The sequence below is a fragment of the Protopterus annectens genome, chromosome 15.part0 (assembly GCF_019279795.1).
Source record: "Protopterus annectens isolate FY-2018-M chromosome 15.part0, PAN1.0, whole genome shotgun sequence".
Taxonomy (NCBI): Eukaryota; Metazoa; Chordata; order Ceratodontiformes; family Protopteridae; genus Protopterus; species Protopterus annectens.
In genome coordinates this window covers 544,638,433-544,659,294 of record NC_056749.1, presented here as the reverse complement: position 1 = coordinate 544,659,294, position 20,862 = coordinate 544,638,433, and positions in this window count along the sequence as shown.

The following is a 20,862-nucleotide window of genomic DNA, read 5'->3' as shown; positions in this document are numbered from 1 at the left end:
TATATTATATATTTCATTCTTCGGCAATTTCTGTTGCCATCTGATTTTATCTACTTTTGATCTGACTGCCATTCCTACTCCTTTCCAAAATGCTTCTGCTAGTCTGAACAAAAATGGAACCTTTGATTTGTTTTCTTCATGATTTAGAATTTTTATATGTTTGGATCTGATGGTGTCAACAAATATGTACACAGTTTCACAACTGCAGACCTAAGCATATAATAATTTTCAAGGAGGACAATACCTCCTTCGCCTTGTGAGGATAAGGTGATAAAGCAACACATTTCTGTTGGTAGTAATTTGTAAGATGTGTGTGTTCTCTGCTGGGTTTAAAGTTAGAAGTTGCCATACCTCTCAACTGTACAGATTTTCACAGAATGTCCAGCTTTTTGCCTCATATTTTTGGTGTGTTCCTCCTAAAATCTGTACTTTTCTGGCAAATAGCTGAGGGTTGAAGTCATTAAATAGACACCACATCATTCACAAAATTCATGCTAATGCAAAACCTATTATTCTATCAAGTTTCTAAGAGCAGTGTTTAAAATCTGTCCCTATTTGTACCCAAATCATTTTAGGCTTTGTCCAGATTTTTTGCTCTAAGAGGTTGAGAGATAACTGGTATGCAGTACTCTAGGTTTGACATTAACTTATGTGAACCGACTGGTAGGAGGTGAACATATTTGTAGGCAAGCTTTAGATTATATACACTTTAATTTGCTGTGATTTCTGTGTTAAATGTTACTCTTGGTTAAATAAGAGATGTACTTCTGAAAGGTTATTGTAGGGATGAGGTTCCTAGCTGACCTTTATTTTAGGAATGCTGTAATTTTTTTCATGAGGATCAAAAATCAGTGCTGATTTGGTGCCATTAATAACCAAGTTTCACTTTTTAAGCCAATTCTGGATACAACTGTAATCATTTTGTAGGTTGCGCTAGAGTGTAGTAGAGAAATTGTGATTATATGGGTAGGCCTCATAGAATTCTCCTATTGTTTGAGCAGAGGATGATGCTATTTTGTCAGGAGTTCAATAATTGTTCCAACATTTATCTTAGTCAAAAAGTCAAACACTTTTAATGTTTTGAAAGCTGTGATGTGTAATCACAGAGGTTTAAGAGTATGGCTGATTCACCTGTGTCTCACAGAAGATATTACTTCGATTCTCATAGCCCCTATTTGCATACTGTATGACCCTGAGCAAGTCAGTTACCCAGTGTTCCTGGGCTGAGAAGTTTAACTTGCTTAACAAACATATTTAATTTATTGTAGTATTATTTTAACAACAGCAAAAGCAACAAGAAAAGCTCAGCAAACCGCAGTTAGAGTAAACAAGAACAGAACTAAAAATATGCATAAAATGCTTGGATTCCTAAAATTATGCCTAATCCTTCCCTGCCCAGTTCTGATTACTCTTTACACTGCAGGGGCCAGCATGAAAACAAACCACTAGCAACAAATACTCAGTGTGAAATTATATGTTCTAACTCATACAGTGAAACATTAGGGGAAAAATAAACTCTCTGTTAGGTGAATAATGAACAGCTACTTCATCAAACAGTACGGAAATGCAATTTCCTGTTATTTTTCCCATGTCCATAGCATATATTTACATAGCAAATAATGCAATGGCTCAAGGTTGCAGGGTCAGGTGTAAAACCTTTACAATACTTAGAATCCAAATAAGAGTTTAACTCATTAACAAGTGCAGGAGATAATTTCAGTAATGGCTTGTACTGCAGTCTCTACCAGATGTTAAACCATGTGTTCCTATTACATTTTTTAAACTACTTCTCTTAAGATGCAGCCCAACAACCTCCAAATGTTTCAATACTTCCTGCAACTGTTTCTGTGATACTTCTCTAGTAACTAGAACATCATCCAGATAAATTGCAACACATGGCATAGCTTAAAGTTTTTACAGTTCTCTGAAAACAAAGTTACAGATAGCAAGAGGTAGAGTTGCACATAAAACATTAAAGTATAACAGTGAAGTATTTCTCAGAATGATCAACCAAACCACATTAAAATAACAGCATGAATTTTGAGTTTCTGAAAACTTCTTATACAGACCAGTGTGTGTGTGTGTGTGTGTGTGTGTGTGTCTGTTTGTATATATATATATATATATATATATATATATATATACACACACACACACACACACACACACACACACACACACACACACACACATACATACATACATAGTTTTATTTCCCTCAGGGAGAAATAAATCCAGATAACTCCATAATAACAGATTTATTTTCTAACTCCTTGCATCTTAATCACCTGTTTCACTCAATTCTTTAATCGTCTTTCACAAGCACCTTTTTTACCAACCCCTTACATCTTAATTACCTCTTTAATTATGGCTTTCACACGCACCCTTTAACTTCTCCTTCTAAGTATCTGTTACCTTCAGCAACCATAACTTCACTCCTTGTCATTCATGACGTTTCATTCCAGAAATGTCTTTAACCAGCCAAATAGACAGCATGACTTTCATCCTAAACATAATACCCTTACAGCTATATTATTCACATTAAAAACACAAATGTATGATAATGTAGAGAATGGACTAGTCACAGTGAATTACTTAACCAACATAACCTTCACAACTTCAACCCATATGTATTTATCCATAATTGCCCAATTTATCATGGAGTGACTTATGGCTTAGTACTGGGACCCAGTCACCCTTGGGACATGCAATACCTCAGCATTACCATGTACGCTGATGACATGGCATTTACTACTGCATATCAGTTTGTTCTTCACAATTATGTTCTCTATGGTTAAAAAAGACTTTACTTTGGGACTGACTAGCACAGAAAAAATAAATACCAACAAGTCAACAGTTGTGGAGTTTGGAACATCTAAGTGATTAGACAATCTCTCTCCAGTTATACCCAACAAGCCCTAACTTCCTTAAACAAGTTAAAAAAATATTCAGGGATTCTTTCATTTGGTACACAATCATGAAGAAGCCATCTCCAAAGATATTCAACTGAAACTAGGATACATCATTTCCCACCTTGTAACATCAGATGCAAGAAAAGCCATTGCTATCAGTGTTCTCTGCAAAGAGTTGTATATGCACCACCTATTATTTCACATCATCACGACACAATACAGTTATATTGCAAACTGCAAAGAATAAGATTTTAAGCTTTAACTACCTAACGGCTATGAACATCAATGTACCTCAATACAGCTGGTTAGATGTTATCAAGAAGTTCAACATGTCTTCTAAACACTTTTACTTACAAACTATTTAATGAAAATGTTGCCCTCTACTTGCTAAAAAAATTAAAAGCATCAAAATCCACATATGCACTCAGATGTCAGTCTTGATTGAAACTGCATAGATCTACCCCCCTCCCCTTTACTCTAATATTATGTAAAGAAGCCTTTTATGAAGGAACTTCTGCTGCCTGGAACAGTTTATCCTTAAACTGTACTATAACAAGACAGCCACCTTCTTTTCAAGAAAAAAAAAAACACTAAAGGAACATTTGCAACTACAGAACAAATGTACCTGTTTTGAATATGTAGGTTATTATTAAAAGCCAGCTAGGGAAGTAGCTGAAAAAGGTCCTGCAAAAGCCCACTTAACTACCTAGGAAAAAAGAAGTTATGTCTTTCCATAACGTTCCATCTGTGTTGTCCATCTTCATTTTCATTAACCTATAGGTCTCGGTTCTGACTCTCAGAACCAACCGGCTGCAAGCCAAGCTTGAGATTCCAGACTTGAGTGCCTCGCTTCTACCCATAATGCAGTGCTCCCATACAATACCTCAGATCGAGTTTTTCCCAAGTATAGAAACCAAAAAAAAAAATTTTATCATATAAAAAGACCAATCATCTAAGACCCTGACAGAAAAGATCAGCAGCTCAACCTGAAGCAACAGGGGTTGCTCTGAAAGTTCCACCAGGTCTCCCAAAGAGTGGAAGGGGGGAGGGATGGTTAATGAAAATGAAGATGGACAACACAGATGGAACGTTATGGTAAGACATAACTTCTTCATCTGATGTTGTCATCTTCATTTCCATTAACCTGTGGGACAGAGTCCCCAGCCACAGAAAAACCCCAGGTGGCTCTCATGGAAGGATATTCCAGAGTATGGTAGAGCCAAAGACACTCCTGCTTCTGGATATAATATCTAACTTAGAATGTGAGACAAATGTATGAGGATTTGACCAGATAGGTGTAGCACAAATATCTTCAATCGAAACCCTGGACCAGAAGGCTTGAGAAGTTGGCATAGGCCTTGTAGAATCATCTTTAACAGGACCTGGCAAGGGTATGTTTCTGTCTGAATATACAAAGGAAATGCAGTCTTTCAACCATCTAGACAGAGTAACCTTCATAATGGATTTTCCTCTTTTACCCTCAGTGATGGAAACAAACAACTGCTCAGACTTCCTGAAGAGTTGGTTCTGTCTGAGTAGAAACATTAATTGCCTATGTACATCCAGCAGATGAAGGGTGTACTCTCCTTTATTCCCATTATGGAAAAAGACGGGAAGATTAACAGACTGATTAATGTTCCCCTCCCTGTCTACCTTGGGCAAAAAGAACAGATTCATAAGTAAACTTACCCTGTCATTGTGAAAAATGAATACGGGAATTTAGAGGAAAGAGCTTGAAGTTTGGACACTCTTTTTGCATAGGTGATAGCCACTAGAAAAAGGGTCTTCCAAGACAGAAAGTTACAGTTAACTGTAGCTGCTGGCTCAAAGGGGGAATGAATTAATGTTTGCAGAACCACAGTCAGGTCCCATGGTGGAGTAGGGTCATTGATCGGTGGATGAAGCAAAAAGGTACCTTTAAGACAGGCTTTACAAAGTTTTGATGATGTCAGGGGAAAGAATCTAGGCCTAAATGAAAACTGAAAATAGCTGTGAGATGGACTTTGACAGTAGAATAGCTAGCTCCATCATGAAAGAGAGGTGCCAAAAATTCCAGAATGAATGCAATAGGAGCCGTAAAGAGGTCTACCTGCTTCTGCTGCAACCAAACTGAAAACCTTTTCCATTTAGTTTTATAAATCCTACAAGTTGAATATCTAAGGGATGAAATCAGAATCCTCTGGACAGGGGAAGAAAGCCTGGGACATCTTGCCATCACAGGAATTGGAGAAACCAAGCGGTTAGCTTCAAACGCTGAAAGTCTGGGTGGGAATACCCTGGCGGATGGGAAAGAAGGTCCAGAATCAGCGTCAATCTTAACGGTGAGTAGATCAGATGAGACCAAAGAAACATGAACTGGGTTTGCCAGCGTCAGAAGAGGGCAATGAGGATTATCTTGCTCTTCAGTCTGAGAGCCTTCTGTAAGAACGTGGGAATTAATGGCAGAGGAGGGAAGGCATAGAAAAGAGTGGGAGGCCAAGCATGGACTAGTGCATCTCTGGGTGACTGTTCCAGAGGAGGAATCAAGGCAAAGGACCTGCTGCATTTGTTGCTGAGAGGGGAAGCAAACATATCACAGCAAGTTTGGCCCCATTTGTGGAAGGTCAGTTTTGCAGTGGATGGATTTAGAGACCATTCGTGAGGCATGAGTAACACTCAGCTGAGCCTGTCCTTTAATATGCTGGACTCTCTTGGAATGTGCGTTGCTACCAGAAAGTGGGTGGTAGAGAACGCCCACAGCAACACCCTCATTGCTTCCCGACATAGGGGGTTCGGACCTGTTTCCCCGTTTGTTGATGTACCACACCACAGACATATTGTCTGTTTGTTTAGCAATAGTTTCTGGAGGTAGAAAGGTGTGGAGATCTTGCAGCGCTAGAAGAACCACCCTCATCTCCAGTATGCTGATATGCAAGTTGGTCTTCCTGGGGCATCCACGTGTCTTGAACCATCTGACCACAGATAATCCCCCCCCCCCCCATCTGGGAGGCATCCGTTGTCACTGTGGCATTTGGGAAAGGAAGGATAAATGGCCATCCTTGAGAAATGCCTGCAGAGTGAAGTCACCAAAGCAGTGAATCCTTGCATACTGGGGAGAGTTTGATGGGGAAATTCAAAGGATTCCTGTGAAGGGACCACTAACATCCATTGCAGGATCTGCATGTGTAGGCTCGCAGTAGGTAGAAGAGTTATAGTGGCCATCATACAGTTCAACGCTCTGAAAATCAAGCTGGCCAGAGGAGTAGGGATGGCCATAATCTGTCTGACCTGAAATCTCAAATTCATAATTCTCTTCATAGTTAGAAAGGCTTGAGATACCCTTGTGTCCACATGCGTGCCAATGAAATCAATAACCTGTAAGGTTATAGCTGAGATTTCTGAATACTGATTGTGATTTCTAGAAGAGGAACCAGATATAAAAGGTAATCCCTGGCCTGAGTCAGTAGATGCTTTGCTGATGCAGTCAGAAGTTAGTCGTCCAGATAAGGAAAAATCTGGAAACCTTGCAGCCTGAGGTGTGCTGCCACCACTGCCAAACATTTGGTAAACACTCTGATGGCTGTGGTCAGGACAAGCAGGTGTGATCTGAACTGGTAGTTACTGGCTCCTAGTCTGAAACGCATACATTGCCTGGAGCGTCTGTCCATCTTTATGTGGTGGTATGCATTTTACTCAATATGCATTCTTCAGGTCCACAGAGCACATCCAATCATTCATTTTCAAAAGAGGTAAGATGGACTGACTTGTGACCATCCTGAATTTGTGTGTTTCAACAACTTGCTCAAGGTGGTCAAGTCCAGAACAGGCCACAAGTGTCCTGTTTTTTGGGGCACTAAAAAGAAGCCGGAGTAAACACATGATCTGACTTAATCGGGGGGAACCTTTTGGATAACTCTCTTGCTTAGAAGCTTTTCTATTTCTAAGGCCCATCCTCCCTCTGACTGGGTGGACCATTGTTGAGGCAATTTCTTTGTTTGGGAGTTTCTAAAAAGGGAATGTAGTATCCTCTGGATATAATCCTTAGCACCCAGCGATAGTTTGTGATGGCCTCCCAGGCTGCTAGGTGCAGGAAGAAGTGCCCCCAACTGCCTCCAGAGGAAGGCAGCTGAGCAACCATTCAGGAGTGCTGAAAGGGTCAATCCAAGAAGGCTTTTATGACCCTTAGTTTTGCAGACACCCTCGGCAGTCTGGGTGGTGTCATCCATTCTGGTTGTTCCCCCCTGCTCCAGGGGGGAAAATATCCCTGCATTTCCTGAAAAGGACCTTGTGACTTACGAAACCACATCTTTTACTCCCATGCTGGTTCCTAGAAAAGGACCTTTGTGGGGTAGAAAAACAAATCTTGATGGCAGACAGGGTCTTTCTGTCTTTTTTACTGTGGGATAGTGTGTCATGAGCTGTAGGCCCAAACAAGGTAGCGCCATCAAATGGGGCACTGATAAAGGATTGTTTAAAGGGCTCCTCAATGTCACACAGCCTCATCCAGGCATGGTGCCTTATGGCAATGCCTGAACCAGACACCCCTGAGGTTCCCTAAGCGGCATGGGATACCAACCTCATAGACGCATTAGCCAGTGATTTGAGGGTGGCCAGTCTGGAGGAAAAGGTCTTCTGTTCCTCTGCAGACATGGAGCCAGAGAATGAGCTAGAAAGTTCCTTCAACAGATCCCTCTGTAGTCTCATAAAATGCGACAGGTAGTTCAGTGACCTCACAGTAAACATGGAAGAGGCATAGACTCTTCCATATCTTTTCCATGGAAGAAGGATATATTATTTTCCCAAATCTGTCCAGTATTCACAATTCTCTGTTGGGAAGGTGGGCAGAAGCACTCTCTTGTGGGAACTCCTTCTTGGTAGATGCTGCCACAACGAAGCATCTACCGGAATACCCTTGGTCCAAAATCTCTTGTCTGAAGGGGCACTCAAAATCTTGTCCACCCAGTTGGGGATTAGCTCTACCATATTCAAGTCCGTCCATGCCCTGTTCGACACTAGCTCGATAAGGGGGTCAGGCAGGGGGAGACACCCAGGTGGTATATGGGCCTGACCCAAAAGCCTCCCACAGGACCAATTCCCTTGGGGAAGTGTTTTGGGCAGACCAGTCACTTCCCTGGCACAGGATTTCTAGAATGTCTCCAAAGGAGACTTTGTCAGATGGCGACCTGGGGGACCCTTCTCTTTCCTTGAAATTGGTGTTGGTGGAGAGGGATTCCTCAGGGGAAATCCATGTGCTTCCTTTTACACAACCTCTTCTGGGGGAGTGGAATGCTCCAGGGAGGTGTCGGAAGGCTCTCAGGATCCCCAGAAGGGAGACTGTGTAGGCTTTCCGGGTCCGGCTGTCCATGTGGCAGACTTGAGGCCTCAGGCACTAGATGAGAACGGGGGAGGGGGAGGTTCCATGGAGGTGAGTGCCGAAGCTCTCCCAGGGTGGGTGAGAACCCTGTCCACCACCACTTCAAAAGCAGAAGAGCTCTGACCCTCCGAAAGCAGTTCCCTCGGGGCTGAAGCCACAGAAGCAGATGCCTCCTGGGGGGTTCCAAACCTCCCATAATGAAGGGGTAATTGGGGCCAAATGGTCAAAGGCTGATGCCCCAAGGGGGGGAGAGAGCTCCAAAAACTTTGGAGTCAACATCAACCCCCACCCGGAGTGGACCTCAAAGCTAAAGCTCCGAGACACACACAGAAGTGACACGGTCAGGGTCAAGCATGTCGAGGAAACAGTTGGAGGCGAAGAAGGAATCTCAAATGGCTCCGACACCCTGACGCCGGAGACCAATGGAACCAAAGGCTCTGACACAGAAGGATGGGTTGGAGAAGAAGCAACTGATCAGAACAGGGAAAACCTCATGGATCCAGATGTGGCTGGAGAGGACACAATCCCCATCTGGATCTGGGCCTCCAGGAACTGCCTCATCACTCTGCCCACGTCCTTGTAAGTAAGGCTTCGGGAAGACCTGGAGGAAGTAGAAGGGGGGGGAGTGTTGGAGACCTCCTGGGCAAGCAGGAGGGAGATCATCTGAACAGTCTGGTCAGTGCTGGGACGGCCACAGAAGTAGAACTCGACCCCACAGAGGATGATCAGGGTGGAGGAGACTAGGTAGGAGCCGATGATCCTGGATCATAGTGGGTCAGCTCTAAGACTCTTGCAGCCTTCTTGTGTGCCTCCAAGGAGGACCTCATGGGCAAAGACATAGGAGCCCTATATTTCAACTCTGGCTTGATACAAATGTGGTCATTAATACCAGGGGCTACAGTGGCATTCAAACAAAATTGCCATCGCATTTCAGCCCTATCCAGTTTGTTGGTCCAATCACCCCCTCTAAAGTCCATGCCTACCACCTCCAAAATACCAAAATGAAAAAAGTTGTCAGGATTGAGGTTAATATGCCTGAATAGTGCGTTTTTGTCATCCCTTTTCCTAATACTATATAGGTGTTCATAAATTCTTCTCCGAAACCCCCTTTCCGCTTTACCTATACAGAAATTGTGACAACACTGGCATACAGCAATATAGACTACACCGTTGATGTTACAAGATTCTGTGGCTAACCTAACTTCAAAGTCACTGGAACCTAAGAAAATAGCAGGGCATGAGATAATGTATTTACAATAATCGCATGCCCCACATTTGGTAGTTCCCTTAGTATTCTTGTTCTTACTCTCAATAGGCTGTTCTAACAAGTTTTTCAAATTCCTATTGGTCCTATAGGGAAAGGTAGGTACCTCACCTAAAACAGCCATCAATTCTTGGTTCACTTTAAATAAAACCCAATTTTTCTTTATTATCTCTCTAATGAGGTTCGAAGTATCCCCAAAAGTCAGAACCATAGAATAATAGAAATCATTATTTGGTTGGTGAGTGACTTCAACCTCCTTATTCTGGCTAACCCCAAGCAGAGGTTTGTACCTATTACCCCATTCACTTATGACTTGCTCGCTAATGGTAACCACAGAATCCAACGGGTACCCCCTGGCTACAAACATTTTAATCAGTTTGTCCATTTCCAGCTTAACTGTGTCAAAGTCAGAGCACATTCTAGCTATACGCACCATCTGACCTTTCACTATGTTCCTTTTCGCAAAGTGGAGGTGACAACTCCGGAACTCAAGACAGTCATTTGAGAAAGTGGGTTTTCGGTGAACACTAGACCGAAAACACTTCTTATTCGAATCCTTACAAATACACACATCCAGATAGTTAATCCTAGACAACCACTGTTATCAGTAAATTTAAAATAATTACAAAGATTATTAAGAAAATTTAAGAAACTGGTATGTTGGTCCCCTACTTTCCAAAGAATGAAAAGATCATCCAAGAATCTTAAATACACCACTCATGAATCTTTAAATGGACTTTTAAAAAATTAACTCACTTTCCCAACGGTACATAACTAAGTTTTCAAACAAAGGTGCACAACTATTACCCATTGCTATACCATTTGTCTGGCAAAAAAAACTCTCCACCAAAACTAAGAAAATTGTTCATCAAAATAATCTCCATTAACACCATAATAAAAATTAGCCATGGTGTTCCCCAAATTAGTTTTCTCAACTAGTATCTCATGAAAATATTCCAAGCCTAACTCATGGGGTATAGAAGTGAATAAGCCCACAGCATCAACTGTGGAAAAATTAACCTCCTCACTATAATGTTCTTCCTTTATCCCACCCAAAAAATCCCAAGAGTCTACTAACATATGATCAATATGGGTTAAAAATGTCCTCATCACCTGGTCTTCAAAAAACCCTAATGAGTAGGAAATACTGTTTTGGCAGGAGATTATAAGTCGGCATGGGAGGTCGTAAATATTTTTATGGGTCTTCAGAATACTGAAGCCCACTAGAATTGTTGGATGTTCATTGTACAACAAATGGTAGGTTTCTTCATTAATAACTCCCTGAAATAGAGAGTCTTCCAGTGTCATTTTAATTTTCTATAAGCAATGTTTATTTCATTTTTAGAAACACACTGGTATTTATTCTCATCCTGTAACATGCCAAATATTTTGTTGTTATAATCTTCAGTGTTACTGAATGTGAACAAAAAGAAAACCAACAAATGTTCTAACAGCCTCGGAATCACCAATGAGTGTACGACCACCTCTAATTTCGTAAAAGAATGAGTTTATTCTACAACAGCAAATAAAACACGAGTTGTATACACACTGAAAAGTTAAGCGCTTTCACCCACAACACAGTGGGCTTCACCAGAACATGGTAATTACACTAGATTCATCTTATATTTAAAAATTGGTGCCAAATTACAGCTGATATTAAGCTTAAATTGAGCTTTAAAGCTTTGAACTTTTAAAGCGGTATCTACATAATTATCGGCACCAGCTACCTGGCTCAGATCTGCCATATCCATAAAAGGCACCGCACAAAATCAAAACAAAACAAAGAATAGCAAGTTAATAAATATATCCCTTTCAAAAAATGAAAAACATTTTACATATACCAAGACACTAGTATAAGTGTGATTATAAATATATGTTACAATGATAAAATCCTGTCCTAAACATATATAGTTGACTGTGATCACTTAAAAACATAAAATATACAAAAACATTCTAATAAAATGTATAAATACGTGTTGTGCATGAGTAAATAAAAATGTTACAGGATGTTATGTACACAGTACCATTGAGTAATAAGCTGAAATGTCCGACTGTAATATATAGTAAAGCTGTAACATAGTAACTGGATTCATTTTCTATGCTGATAAAATTATGTAAAAAGTGTGCTTTGATATGCTATAATATAATTTAATACAGATAAAATATTGTGTAGTATTAATGTAATGTTAATTGATGTCATTTCTATAGTTCTTTTTCTATATAACCAAACTACACAATAATATATACCGGAAATGTTATTTCATCTCGAGAATGTGCTTATAAGGGATGTGGTCGTTGAGACCTGGTGGAGTTACTTCATCCAAATACAATTGCCACCAAACTTCCTTAAAACTCAACAGAGTTTTATGGTCACTCCCTCTGGGGTCCATTTTAATTATGTCTAAGATGGCAAATTTAAATTCATGTGTGTCGCCCATCTTCTCTATATGTCTGTATAAGGCACTAGTTGAGTCCTTCCTCCTAATATTATACAAATGGTCGTAAATACATTTTCTAAAACACCTCTCTGTCTTACCTATGTAATACCTTGCACATTTGCTACACTTAGCCAGATATATAAGCATTTTTGTATTACAATTTCCTTGTTTAAATTTAACTATTGTCTTGAATCCATTATTAATAACCATGTGTTCTTTTTCTAATATGTACGTGCATTGATTAAGTGTGCCACATTTTGTGGTATGTGTATTAGTTCCTTTCTTTATGCCCATCACTCCTACTGGGTGTGGTTCCAAGTAGCTTTTAATATTCCGACCCATTTTGTAAATAAATCTTGGTTTTGTACCCATAATATCTATCAATATGGAATCTCCAGAAATCAAATACCAATATTTACATAATATATTGATCACATTGCCTGCTACTAAACTGCACTGTAATATAAAAGATCTCTGGTGTTGAACTGTCTCACTATCATTGTTATTCCTGATATTTTTACACTTTGAACCTGATTGTTCACAACACCAGAGCCTAATAATGATTTAAATTTTGTTCCCCATTCTTGTATAACATATTGTCCTACGTTTAGCATCATTTTCAATGGATAACTTCTCTCTTGAAATAAATCAGTTATAAATTTGATTTCATCCACCATATTGTTGAAATCAGAAGTCATACGTGCAGCCCGTATGCATTGCCCTTTGAATATATTATATTTAAGCTTCTCTGGATGACAACTACCGTATTCCAAATAATCGTTGGAAAAAGTACTTTTTCAATCTATTCTGGATTTGAACCCACCTTCCTGATTGCATATATAGTATCAAGGTATGCTATTCCATCATAATGTGGGAATGTGTGAATTTGAGAAATTCACTACTGTTGTCAAGAAATTGTATGAAAGCGTCAAATTTATCCATACTATCATCCCATAATATATATATGTCATCCAAGAATCTTGAATAGTGCTTGATACTCTTAAAAAATACACTGGGGAACAAAGTGGTGTCCTCCCGATCTAGCATGACCAGGTTGGCAAATATGGGGGCACAAGCTGCCCCCATAGCTACCCCCTGGTCTGCCTGAAGTGCTCACCCTCAAAATATATAAAATTATTATCAAGCACTATGGACATGCATTCCAAAATTAAACTTACTTCATCCCAACTTAAATTAGTGTATTTGGTGATGCTGTTACAAAAAGCATCTAACCCTGCTTGTTTGGGAATGCATGAAAAAAGGTCAATGACGTCAATATTGACAAACATCAATCCTTCTTTCCATGCATCTGCAGGGTAGGTACTTAAAAACTCCCACGAGTCTTTCACCATGTGAGGTATCCTATTGTAAATGTGTTTTAACCACATATCTATAAATTTTCCCATGGGATATGTTTTTGATTTGCTACCAGAAACAATAGGTCGAAATGGGGGATCATGTGTATCTTTATGCACTTTGGGTATACCCACTAAGGTGGCTAGTCTAGGATATTTTACCCTCAGATAATTATAGGTTTCACTGGTAATTCTACCGTCTATGTGAAATTCCTCAATGTATGAGTCTATTCTTTGGTAAGCAATGTTGATCTCATTAATGGAAATAGATTCATAATTACCTGAGAAATGAAGACTATCATACTTTTTTGATATATTCAACACTGTCATATATAACTACACCACCCCCCTTGTCCAGCTTCATCATCCTAATGTTTGTATCCATTTGTAAAGCTCTTAGTGTCTTCCCTTCTTCTTCCGTCAAATTACTTATACATTTTTTTTTACCTTATTATTACATTTGATATATCTCTCTAGTCACTATTTTCTCATATGTGTCCACCATAGGGTGACTGGGGGGAATAAAAATGCTATTTTTCTTTATCACAATGTCAGTATTTTTACTAATGTTTTGGTATGTCCTTGGCTTGTCTTTAAACAAAATAGCAAGATTTATCTTTCTGACAATTTTTTAACCTCACATAGACAATCTACTAGATCAAAATATGGATTTGGTATGTATTTCATTCCCTTAGCCAGTAAATTGAAATGTGAATTATGTATTTGTACACTAGAATAATTGTAAATATTAAAGTTGTTACATGTATGTGTTTTATCCTTGACTACGATATTGTTACCTTGCACATGGTTACCATGTGCTCTGTTTGCTAACACTATTTGTTCTTCCACCATTGTTTCTGTTTGTTTCTCTCATGTGTATGGTACTGCTGCTGAAATCTGTTTCTGTATGGTTGTCCTTGTGGATTTGCGTCCCTCTGAAAATGTGATTCATTGTTATAATGATATATACTATCCCTGGAGATTCCCTACTATCTGTTCCTTATCAAATGCCTTATTGACATACTTTCCCTTTCCTTTCTCACTGTGCCACTTGTAAGCCAGACCCTTCTTATAATGTTCCACATCCCTTAAAATTTTTGTGCTTTCTTTCACAGATGTTATGTATCCATTTCTCAGCTATATTAAATTGTTTAGTGTATAATCTTTCCCATTCTGAGAATAACATGTCATTAGTTATTTTAGTATTTAAAGTTTCAGTTTCCTGCACTAATTTATAAAGTTTCTCATCATTGTATTTAATAAGCATTCTCATAAAATTAAAACCACATTCATTAAAAAATTTGTTAAATTCAGCAATACCATTATTAGTCAAGACTAAACCCATGGACATTTTAAAAAATCTCAAACCCATTGGGACAATTTCCATAGCAATACATTTGTGCAAATATGCATTGTCAGCCTTTAGTCCATTTATACCTTTCAATTTTTTACCCAACAAATATATCTTTTAAACTCCCCACAGTTTCCATGTTAGTGGGGATGTTATCCTGATTCTGTGTCATTTTATCAAAATTACAATTAGTAGTTAAAAATTTGTTAAATTGTATGTCCTTACATATTGTACCATCTCTTCCTGAATTGTCAACAGGATGAATATTAGAAAAAACAGTACCTTTGTTGTGTTGCATTGTGCTACCAGTAACTGTTGAATAAGTTTTTAATGGTAGCGCTCTCTTCGGCTTAGCGCCAGTACGTTTAGCCTCTTCGTCGACATCATAAATAGAGAAGTCAAAAGTAAAATCAGAAATGTTGATTTTACTGCTGTTTAATGGCTCAGTGATATCCAAAACGTTAGCTGTATTCTTGGGACTGCATGTAACCCCTGAAACTTGTCCATTGGGGATAGAATAACTGTCATTGTCTATATCGTTTTTTCCATGATATAAGAAAATATCCCTTCTATTGGGATTGTTTGTACAGCAAACTGAAGTATTCTGCTCCTGTTGTTGAGTATCTTGAGCAGATTTACCATTCCTGATATTGCCAGTATTTAAATTGTCTTTGTTGTTGCTGTTCGGTTCAATAGGTAAATCAATAACAGTGCCTGTATTGTGCGTGTTCTTAAACAATTCAAACAGTCTGCTAATTTCACCCTTTAACGATACAATCTCTTCACGTAACCTGGAAAGGTCTTCCTTCTCCTCTGCGATTTCTTTGGGTGAATTGACACCGATGATGTCCATGGCTCTACGGCAACTACTGAATGTGAACAAAAAGAAAACCAACAAATGTTCTAACAGCCTCGGAATCACCAATGAGTGTACGACCACCTCTAATTTCGTAAAATAATGGGTTTATTCCACAACAGCAAATAAAACATGAGTTGTATACACACTGAAAAGTTAAGCGCTTTCACCCACAACACAGTAGGCTTCATCAGAACATGGCAATTACACTAGATTCATCTTATATTTAAAAATTGGTGCCAAATTACAGCTGATATTAAGCTTAAATTGAGCTTTAAACCTTTGAACTTTTAAAGCGGTATCTACATAATTATCGGCACCAGCTATCTAGCTCAGATCTGCCATATCCATAAAAGGCACCACACAAAATCAAAACAAAGAATAGCATGAAAATAAATAAATATATCCCTTTCAAAAAATGAAAAACAATTTACATATACCATGACACTAGTATAAGTGTGATTACAAATACATGTTACAATGATAAAATCCTGTCCTAAACATATATAGCTGACTGTGTTTACTTAAAAACATAAAATATACAAAAACATTTTAATAAAATGTGCAAATACATGTTGTGCATGAGTAAATAAAAATGTTACAGGATATTATGTACACAGTACCACTGAGTAATAAGCTGAAATGTACGACTGTAATATATAGTAGAGCTGTAACATAGTAACTGGATTCATTTTCTATGCTGATAAAATTATGTAAAAAGTGTGCTTTGATATGCTATAATATAATTTAATATAGATAAAATATTGTGTAGTATTAATGTAATGTTAATTGATGTAATGATGTAATTTCTATAGTTCTTTTTCTATTTTCTTTTTCTATATAACCGAACTACACAATAATATATACCGGAAATGTTATTTCATCTCGAGAATGGGCTTATAAGGGATGTGGTCGTTGAGACGTGGTGGAGTTACTGCATCCAAATACAATTGCCGCCAAACTTCCTTAAAACTCAACAGAGTTTTATGGAGGTTTGTACCTATTACCCCATTCACTTATGACTTGCTCGCTAATGGTAACCACAGAATCCAACGGGTACCCCCTGGCTACAAACATTGTAATCAGTTTGTCCATTTCCAGCTTAACTGTGTCAAAGTCAGAGCACATTCTGGCTATATGCACCATCTGACCTTTCACTATGTTCCTTTTCACAAACTAGGGGTGACAACTCCTGAACTCAAGATAGTAATTTGAGAAAGTGGGTTTACGGTGAACACTAGACCGAAAACACTTCTTATTCGAATCCTTCCAAATACACACATCCAGGTAGTTAATCTTAGAGCTACCACTGTTACCAGTAAATTTAAAATAATCACAAATATTATTAAGATAATTTAAGAAATTGGTATGTTGGTCCCCTACTTTCCAAAGAATGAAAAGATCATCCAAGAATCTTAAATACACCACTCATGAATCTTTAAATGGACTTTTAAAAATGAACTCACTTTCCCAACAGTACATAACTAAATTTGCAAACAAAGGTGCACAACTATTACCCATTGCTACACCGTTTGTCTGGCAGAAAAACTCTCCACCAAAACTAAGAAAATTGTTCATCAAAATAATCTCCATTAACACCATAATAAAAATTAACCATGGGGTTCCCCAAATTAGTTTTCTCAACTAGTATCTCATGAAAATATTCCAAGCTTAACTCGTGGGGTATAGAAGTGAATAAGCCCACAGCATCAACTGTGGAAAAATTAACCTCCTCACTATAATGTTCTTCCTTTATTCGACCCAAAAAATCCCAAGAGTCTACTAACATATCATCAATATGGGTTAAAGATTTACTCACCACCTGGTTGACAAAAAACCCTAACGAGTAGGAAATACTGTTTTGGCAGGAGATTATAAGTCGGCACGGGGGGTCGTAAATATTTTTATGGGTCTTCGGAATACCGAAGACCACCAGACTTGTTGGATGTTCGTTGGACAACAAATGGTAGGTTTCTTCATTAATAACTCCCTGAAATAGAGAGTCTTCCAGTGTCATTTTAATTTTCCTATAATCAATGTTTATTTCATTTCTAGAAACACACTGGTATTTATTCTCATCCTGTAACATACCAAATATTTTGTTGTTATAATCTTCAGTGTTAACAATAGTCATCCCCCCACCTTTATCCGGTTTCATAAGTCTCAAACTAGACTTACTTCTTAGTTCTTCTACCAGTTCTTTTTCTTTTTTAGTCAGATTAAACTGTTTATGTTGTTTCAACATTTGATGCATCTCCTGGGAACATATCTTGTCAGATGTCCCCATAAGGGGTTGTAGAGGGGGATTATAACAAAACTTCTTTTTTAGTTTTTTCTTTCCATTATATGAAGGGTTGTCCCTAAACAGATATTTCAAATTCATCTTCCTAGTAAAATTTTTTAATTCAGTTAAAGCAGTACAAATGTCCTCCTTCCTAGATGGTACAAATTTTATTCCCTCCATTAACAGCGAAAAAAGGTCTTTACTTACTTCAACACCTGCATAATTGAAAATATTAAACCCCCAGTATGTGTGTAGGACTCCCCCAAATGAAGTAGTAATCTCATCCGTTTCACTCACTCTTGTATTACCACTAGAAGTATCTAGTGGTAACTGTTCTTCCTCCATTGTTTCTGATTCCTGTAAGTGTTCACCCTTCCCCCTCCCTGTTGTCCTAAAAAACATTGTCATCATTCCTAAAATTGTTTTTATTTTGAAGACTTTCGGACCTCCTTAGAGGGGGTATTCTTGGTCATATGTAGTATCCCTACCACCTTCCCTTTGAGTAGAGTCTGGCCTAGTGTTATAGTTGTCAACCCTCTGGTTGCCTACATTGTCATCCCCCACTTCAGTGTAAGCTTTAGGCAAAGGGTAAGCTGAATTATTAGTGTATTCAAATTCGTCCCTCACCAACTTCCTCTTTTTCCTTTCTATATTATTCCCCACATCATGTTCAACCTTGTCAAACACTCTATTGTATTTGCCCAAAAATTATTAAAATTAACGTCATTCAAATAATTTCATTCTTATTATCAATTTCAGCTAGTAACTCATCTATCTTTTTATTGTTAACCCTAACAATAAATTCCATTAATTCAATACCATGGCGATCAAACATTTGTAACAGTTCTTCACACTCAGTCTGTCCCTTTTGTACTCCACTGCCAAATGTAAAAACACGCAGTCCCTTAGGGACCCTGCGCTTGGCCACACACTCAGTTAAATAAGCATTGTCACACTGAAGATTCCGAACTTTAGTTAACTTCTGTTCATTTTAAATAACCCAAAGCCATTTTTAATCCAGCCCTTAAAATGATAATTTATCTGTGGAAGTCCTTGAGTTCCATGTGAAGTGCTAGCCGTTTCAACTCCCCCATGTGCTAAAACACCCTTTTCCACTGCCAAATGGCCTTGAGTCACCATGTGTGTAACAAGTGGTGATGCTCCACCAGTTTCCTTTTGCTGACATCCTCCTTGTTCCTTCGAACCTAGGAGTAACTGGGTGCTGTAGTTTTAGAACTGTCTCTTGCAGTTCAGAAACCTTCTTAGTCAAGGTTAAAATAAGCTGCAAAATGTTGCTGTCAGCCACCTCCACTCGCTGACCGTAAGGGAATGGCATAGACTCAAATTCATCCTCAAACACTGGAGATAAACCGTTCGCTTCCATTCCAGCCACAACCGTGAAGCAGAGTCTCGAGCTGGCCACAGTACACCAAGAAAACACTAAGAACAACAAATGGTGTACGGAGTGGAACAAATGCACCAAGAAAAACCAGACTCACCACTCCAAGTAGCCAAGAACCACCACTCCAAGTAGCCAAGAAACAGACTCGATGGTACCAAATAAAAATATTTAATTCCACAACAAAAAGACTCAGTAGTAAGACTCAGTAGTAACACAGTCAGTCAAGCGCTTTCGTCATCCAAGACTTCTTCAAAACTGTATAATACATCATTAGCACTCCTTAAATAAGCAGTCCCCCCATTTAACACACTAAAAACATACAACCTAAAAATTCAAACTCATTCTAAAACAGCAATACATAATAAAAACTTTGAACTAGTACAAAGTGTTTGACAAGTATGGTGTGTAATAACACCAATACTATAACTTAGTAGCCCTATATTTCAACTCTGGCTTGATACAAATGTGGTCATTAATACCAGGGGCTACGGTGGCATTCAAACGAAATTGCCATCGCATTTCAGCCCTATCCAGTTTGTTGGTCCAATCACCCCCTATAATGTCCATGCCTACCACCTCCAAAATACCAAAATGAAAAAAAGTGGTCAGGATTGAGGTTAATATGCCTAAATAGTGCGTTGCTGTCATCCCTTTTCCTAATACTATATAGATGTTCATAAATTCTTCTCCGAAACCTCCTTTCCATTTTACCTATATAAGAAGGCAACTATAGTACATCTGTAGGTCATTTTGAGGGCCTGCTGGCTGACCTACTTCCTAAAATCAAACTCTCACCTCTGGGAAGAATGGTGGGCTTCTATAGCTTCACAGGTAGAAATGAACAGGGATAGCCAAGGGACACCTCACTCCTGCCCCCAACCCCCTCCACACACACAGAATGAACAGGCTACCTGGATACAGATAATGAAGCCATCAGTCAGGGTCCCTCAGAGTTGGAGGTTAAAAACATAGTATTCTTTAGAAAAACACTTAACATCTATCCCTTTTACACAACTTTCTACTTACAGCAAAACAGACTATCGACCTAATGCTCAAGATACCTAACCTGCTTCATTACATTAAAGGCTTCTAAAGGGCAGCTCTCTTCATTAATACAGTAACTGTTTACCATGTATTACAGGCTTGTAACCTTAATGTTCGTAAATCAGAATAGTTTCAACAAAGTTAACACTGCCATCCCATGCTCAAATTTTTTTTGTTTCCTGTTTACAAAACTATCTTGTTCTTGAAGGCAAATGACATTTCAGGCCCATTGTTTAAGTTTCCCGTGTAATGCAGACCTCCTTTTGTACCCAGATAGGTGACCCCACATGATAACATAAACATAATTAAGACAAATTTAACAAATCGTCTAAAATGTAAGGATAAAACTATCTGTATTGAATCTTACCTTTCAGAATGTTGTCTATTCCTCTAATACATAACTTCCCTAACGAATCTAGTATGCTAGCTCCCTTACTGTATTGTATGAATAAATGAAAAACAATTGGAAATGAAAGAAGTATTAACTAATGTATAAGGTCAAAGTACAGTTGTGCAAAAACTTACCATAACAGTAGATGTCCTACTTATCACTGTTGCAGTATTACTTACAATAGGGATATCCTGCCGAGGATAGCTGTATGT